Source organism: Prunus avium, chromosome 8, assembly GCF_965620075.1.
Source record: "Prunus avium chromosome 8, drPruAviu1.hap1.1, whole genome shotgun sequence".
Lineage (NCBI taxonomy): Eukaryota > Viridiplantae > Streptophyta > Magnoliopsida > Rosales > Rosaceae > Prunus > Prunus avium.
Genome location: NC_142291.1, coordinates 13,203,882 through 13,211,283, shown reverse-complemented (window position 1 = coordinate 13,211,283; position 7,402 = coordinate 13,203,882).

Below are 7,402 nucleotides of genomic sequence, written 5' to 3'. Positions count from 1 at the left end.
TTTTTCTGAAGTTCTTGTGGTGTCCAAGGCTTCTCCAAGTGCTTCTCCACTTCTAATGCTTCTCCAAGAGCTTCCCCACTTCTAGAAAGATGTATGAAGGATATGGAGGTGATTTGGGATGAGTTTGAGTGAGTGGTGATGGCTAAGGAAGATGAAATTCGTAGGGAAATGGAAGAGAGGTTTGCTGGAGTTGTTTTGGTGATTGTTGGAGTGTTTGGGATTTTGAGAGTGTTTGAGGATGGTTGGAGTGAATTGTGGGGGTTGTGAATCTCAGGATTTGTTGTGTCTTGAATGTGGAATGGATGTGGTATTTATAGGGAGAGGGGAGTGACAAATCTGAATTCAATATGGCTAATGCATACAACACTTGCATTATAAAAGATGAATTGGTTGATGCACTTCACTAATGCATACAACACTTGCATTATAAAATCTGAATTGGTTGATGCACTTCACCAATAGATCCCACCAGCAGCCCTAGCTCATCTTCATGTCACCATGACCAAGCTTCCAACCAGAAATGATAGCTCATACCTAGCTCACCATGACCAAGCATCCAACCAGCACATGCTGAGGTCAGCATAACCAGCAACTTCAAGGGCTTACAACTTGGGATTCTCTTAATCAAATTAGGCCTTTAAGCACTCGAAATTGAAGTTCCGAATGTCTTCTTTCCAGCCATATATCATTTGGGCCAATCCAAGGTCGGAGGAGGAAGTTAAGGCCAAAACAAATTTCTAACTCATTTTACGCGCTGATAAAATCCATCCTGAGCATGGCTCTGTGTTTGCTAGGTAACAGACTCCATATTTATCCAATGGGGCTGAATTTTGGATATGTTATAGTACACACCCATTGGAACAACTTTCATGAAGAATGCTGCCTCATCCGAGCTGTGTAGATTGCTGAAACAAAGCTTGCAATATGACCTACGGAACTGGACTGGCAGGGGGCTGTAGCCAAAATGAGTTTGTCTTTTAAGCTCTTCTTCCATTCATCCAAATTAGGCCTTAACATGCTTGAATTGCATGAATTATGCTCTCTTGCTCTATTGGCCTACAAAACACACAAAGGGAGGGAAATAACTTAGAATTATAGGAACTAAGCAAAAGACTCCTCCCACCATATTACGATGTTGCCCAAGTTTTGGGCTCGATCCGAAATCAATAGGTGTTCCAAATTGGACAATTCAAGTTCAACGGCAGTTCGTTCCTAATTGGAGTGGTTGGTGTATTCCATACCTCTAGCGATTGGATTTCACTCAAAACTCACTAAATGACTCCTCCCACCATATTATGATGTTGCCCAAGTTAGGGGCTCGATCCGAAATCAATAGGTGTGATAAATTGGACAATTCAAAATCAACGGCAGTTCGTTCCTAATAGGAGTGGTTGGTGTATTCCATACTTCAAGCGATTGGATTTCACTCAAAACTCACTAAATGACTCCTCCCACCATATTATGATGTTGCCCAAGTTTTGGTCTCGATCCGAAATCAATAGGTGTTCCAAATTGGACAATTCAAGTTCAACGGCAGTTCGTTCCTAATTGGAGTGGTTGGTGTATTCCACACTTCTAGCGATTGGATTTCACTCAAAACTCACTAAATGACTCCTCCCACCATATTATGATGTTTCCCAAGTTTGGGGTTCCATCCGAAATCAATAGGTGTGAGAAATTGGACAATTCAATTTCAACGGCAGTTCGTTCCTAATTGGAGTGGTTGGTGTATTCCATACTTCTAGCGATTGGATTTCACTGAAAACTCACCAAACGAATCCTCCCACCATATTATGATGTTGCCCAAGTTAGGGGCTCGATCCGAAATCAATAGGTGTGAGAAATTGGACAATTCAAGTTCAACGGCAGTTCGTTCCTAATTGGAGTGGTTGGTGTATTCCATACTTCTAGCGATTGGATTTCACTCAAAACTCACTAAATGACTCCACCCACCATATTATGATGTTGCCCAAGTTTTGGTCTCGATCCGAAATCAATAGGTGTTCCAAATTGGACAATTCAAATTCAACGGCAGTTCGTTCCTAATTGGAGTGGTTGGTGTATTCCATACTTCTAGCGATTGGATTTCACTCAAAACTCACTAAATGACTCCTCCCACCATATTATGATGTTGCCCAAGTTTTGGTCTCGATCCGAAATAAATTGGTGTTCCAAATTGGACAATTCAAGTTCAACGGCAGTTCGTTCCTAATTGGAGTGGTTGGTGTATTCCATACTTCTAGCGATTGAATTTCACTCAAAACTCACCAAATGACTCGTCCCACCATATTATAATGTTGCCCACGTTTTGGGCTCGATCCGAAATCAATAGGTGTGAGAAATTGGACAATTGAAGTTGAACGGCAGTTCGTTCCTAATTGGAGTGGTTGGTGTATTCCATACTTCTAGCGATTGGATTTCACTCAAAACTCACCAAATGACTCCTCCCACCATATTATGATGTTGCACAAGTTTGGGGTTCCATCCGAAATCAATAGGTGTGAGAAATTGGACAATTCAATTTCAACGGCAGTTCGTTCCTGATTGGAGTGGTTGGTGTATTCCATACTTCTAGCGATTGGATTTCACTCAAAACTCACCAAATGACTCCTCCCACCATATTATGATTTTGCCCAAGTTAGGGGCTCGATCCGAAATCAATAGGTGTGAGAAATTGGACAATTCAAGTTCAACGGCAGTTCGTTCCTAATTGGAGTGGTTGGTGTATTCCATACTTCTAGCGATTGGATTTCACTAAAAACTCACTAAATGACTCCTCCCACCATATTATGATGTTGCAAAAGTTCTGGTCTCGATCCGAAATCAATAGGTGTTCCAAATTGGTCAATTCAAGTTCAACGGCAGTTCGTTCCTAATTGGAGTGGTTGGTGTATTCCATACTTCTAGCGATTGGATTTCACTCAAAACTCACCAAATGACTCTTCCCACCATATTATGATGTTGCCCAAGTTTTGGGCTCGATCCGAAATCAATAGGTGTGAGAAATTGGACAATTCAAGTTCAACGGCAGTTCGTTCCTAATTGGAATGATGGGTCAATTCCATACTTCTAGCGATTGGATTTCACTGAAAACTCACCAAATGACTCCTCCCAACATATTATGTTGTTGCCCAAGTTTTGGGCTCGATCCGAAATCAATAGGTGTGAGAAATTGAACAATTCAAGTTCAACGGCAGTTCGTTCCTAATTGGAGTGGTTGGTGTATTCCATACTTCTAGCGATTGGATTTCACTCAAAACTCACCAAATGACTCTTCCCACCATATTATGATGTTGCCCAAGTTTTGGGCTCGATCCGAAATCAACTAGTGTGAGAAATTGGACAATTCAAGTTCAACGGCAGTTCGTTCCTAATTGGAGTGGTGGGTCTATTCCATACTTCTAGCGATTGGATTTCACTCAAAACTCCCCAAATGACTCCTCCCAACATATTATGTTGTTGCCCAAGTTTTGGGCTCGATCCGAAATCAACAAGTGTGAGAAATTGGACAACTCAAGTTCAACGGCAGTTCGTTCCTAATTGGAGTGGTGGGTCTATTCCATACTTCTAGCGATTGGATTTCACTCAAAACTCACTAAATGACTCCTCCCACCATATTATGATGTTGCCCAAGTTTTGGGCTTCATCCGAAATCAATAGGTGTTCCAAATTGGAGAATTCAAGTTCAACGGCAGTTCGTTCCTAATTGGAGTGGTTGGTGTATTCCATACTTCTAGCGATTCGATTTCACTCAAAACTCACCAAATGACTCCTCCCACCATATTATGATGTTGCCCAAGTTAGGGGCTCGATCCGAAATCAATAGGTGTGATAAATTGGACAATTCAAAATCAACGGCAGTTCGTTCCTAATAGGAGTGGTTGGTGTATTCCATACTTCAAGCGATTGGATTTCACTCAAAACTCACTAAATGACTCCTCCCACCATATTATGATGTTGCCCAAGTTTTGGTCTCGATCCGAAATCAATAGGTGTTCCAAATTGGACAATTTAAGTTCAACGGCAGTTCGTTCCTAATTGGAGTGGTTGGTGTATTCCACACTTCTAGCGATTGGATTTCACTCAAAACTCACTAAATGACTCCTCCCACCATATTATGATGTTTCCCAAGTTTGGGGTTCCATCCGAAATCAATAGGTGTGAGAAATTGGACAATTCAATTTCAACGGCAGTTCGTTCCTAATTGGAGTGGTTGGTGTATTCCATACTTCTAGCGATTGGATTTCACTGAAAACTCACCAAATGAATCCTCCCACCATATTATGATGTTGCCCAAGTTAGGGGCTCGATCCGAAATCAATAGGTGTGAGAAATTGGACAATTCAAGTTCAACGGCAGTTCGTTCCTAATTGGAGTGGTTGGAGTATTCCATACTTCTAGCGATTGGATTTCACTCAAAACTCACTAAATGACTCCTCCCACCATATTATGATGTTGCCCAAGTTTTGGTCTCGATCCGAAATCAATAGGTGTTCCAAATTGGACAATTCAAATTCAACGGCAGTTCGTTCCTAATTGGAGTGGTTGGTGTATTCCATACTTCTAGCGATTGGATTTCACTCAAAACTCACTAAATGACTCCTCCCACCATATTATGATGTTGCCCAAGTTTTGGTCTCGATCCGAAATCAATTGGTGTTCCAAATTGGACAATTCAAGTTCAACGGCAGTTCGTTCCTAATTGGAGTGGTTGGTGTATTCCATACTTCTAGCAATTGAATTTCACTCAAAACTCACCAAATGACTCGTCCCACCATATTATAATGTTGCCCACGTTTTGGGCTCGATCCGAAATCAATAGGTGTGAGAAATTGGACAATTGATGTTGAACGGCAGTTCGTTCCTAATTGGAGTGGTTGGTGTATTCCATACTTCTAGCAATTGGATTTCACTCAAAACTCACCAAATGACTCCTCCCACCATATTATGATGTTGCACAAGTTTGGGGTTCCATCCGAAATCAATAGGTGTGAGAAATTGGACAATTCAATTTCAACGGCAGTTCGTTCCTGATTGGAGTGGTTGGTGTATTCCATACTTCTAGCGATTGGATTTCACTCAAAACTCACCAAATGACTCTTCCCACCATATTATGATGTTGCCCAAGTTTTGGGCTCGATCCGAAATCAATAGGTGTGAGAAATTGGACAATTCAAGTTCAACGGCAGTTCGTTCCTAATTGGAGTGATGGGTCAATTCCATACTTCTAGCGATTGGATTTCACTCAAAACTCACCAAATGACTCCTCCCAACATATTATGTTGTTGCCCAAGTTTTGGGCTCGATCCGAAATCAATAGGTGTGAGAAATTGAACAATTCAAGTTCAACGGCAGTTCGTTCCTAATTGGAGTGGTTGGTGTATTCCATACTTCTAGCGATTGGATTTCACTCAAAACTCACCAAATGACTCTTCCCACCATATTATGATGTTGCCCAAGTTTTGGGCTCGATCCGAAATCAACAAGTGTGAGAAATTGGACAACTCAAGTTCAACGGCAGTTCGTTCCTGATTGGAGTGGTTGGTGTATTCCATACTTCTAGCGATTGGATTTCACTCAAAACTCACCAAATGACTCTTCCCACCATATTGTGATGTTGCCCAAGTTTTGGGCTCGATCCGAAATCAACAAGTGTGAGAAATTGGACAATTCAAGTTCAACGGAAGTTCGTTCCTAATTGGAGTGGTGGGTCTATTCCATACTTCTAGCGATTGGATTTCACTCAAAACTCCCCAAATGACTCCTCCCAACATATTATGTTGTTGCCCAAGTTTTGGGCTCGATTCGAAATCAACAAGTGTGAGAAATTGGACAACTCAAGTTCAACGGCAGTTCGTTCCTAATTGGAGTGGTGGGTCTATTCCATACTTCTAGCGATTGGATTTCACTCAAAACTCACTAAATGACTCCTCCCACCATATTATGATGTTGTCCAAGTTTTGGGCTTGATCCGAAATCAATAGGTGTTCCAAATTGGAGAATTCAAGTTCAACGGCAGTTCGTTCCTAATTGGAGTGGTTGGTGTATTCCATACTTCTAGCGATTGGATTTCACTCAAAACTCACCAAATGACTCCTCCCACCATATTATGATGTTGCCCAAGTTAGGGGCTCGATACGAAATCAATAGGTGTGAGAAATTTGACAATTCAAGTTCAACGGCAGTTCGTTCCTAATTGTAGTGGTTGGTGTATTCCGTACTTCTAGCGATTGGATTTCACTCAAAACTCACCAAATGACTCCTCCCACCATATTATGATGTTGCCCAAGTTAGGGGCTCGATACGAAATCAATAGGTGTGAGAAATTTGACAATTCAAGTTCAACGGCAGTTCGTTCCTAATTGTAGTGGTTGGTGTATTCCGTACTTCTAGCGATTGGATTTCACTCAAAACTCACGAAGTGACTCCTCCCATCATATTATGATGTTGCACAAGTTTGGGGTTCCATACGAAATCAATAGGTGTTCAAAATTGGACAAATCAGGTTCAACGGCAGTTCGTTCCTAATTGGAGTGGTTGGTGTATTCCATACTTCTAGCGATTGGATTTCACTCAAAACTCACCAAATGAGTCCTCCCACCATATTATGATGTTGCCCAAGTTAGGGGCTCGATCCGAAATCAATAGGTGTGAGAAATTGGACAATTCAAAATCAACGGCAGTTCGTTCCTAATTGGAGTGGTTGGTGTATTCCATACTTCTAGCGATTGGATTTCACTCAAAAGTCACTAAATGACTCCTCCCACCATATTATGATGTTGCCCAAGTTTTGGTCTCGATCCGAAATCAATAGGTGTTCTAAATTGGACAATTCAAGTTCAACGACAGTTCGTTCCTAATTGGAGTGGTTGGTGTATTCCATACTTCTAGCGATTGGATTTCACTCAAAACTCACTAAATGACTCCTACCACCATATTATGATGTTGCCCAAGTTTTGGTCTCGATCCGAAATCAATAGGTGTTCCAAATTGGACAATTCAAGTTCAACGGCAGTTCGTTCCTAATTGGAGTGGTTGGTGTATTCCATACTTCTAGCGATTGGATTTCACTCAAAACTCACCAAATGACTCTTCCCACCATATTATGATGTTGCCCAAGTTTTGGGCTCGATCCGAAATCAACAAGTGTGAGAAATTGGACAATTCAAGTTCAACGGCAGTTCGTTCCTAATTGGAGTGGTGGGTCTATTCCATACTTCTAGCGATTGGATTTCACTCAAAACTCCCCAAATGACTCCTCCCAACATATTATGTTGTTGCCCAAGTTTTGGGCTTGATCCGAAATCAATAGGTGTTCGAAATTGGACAATTCAAGTTCAACAGCAGTTCGTTCCTAATTGGAGTGGTAAGTGTATTCCATACTTCCAGCGATTGGATTTCA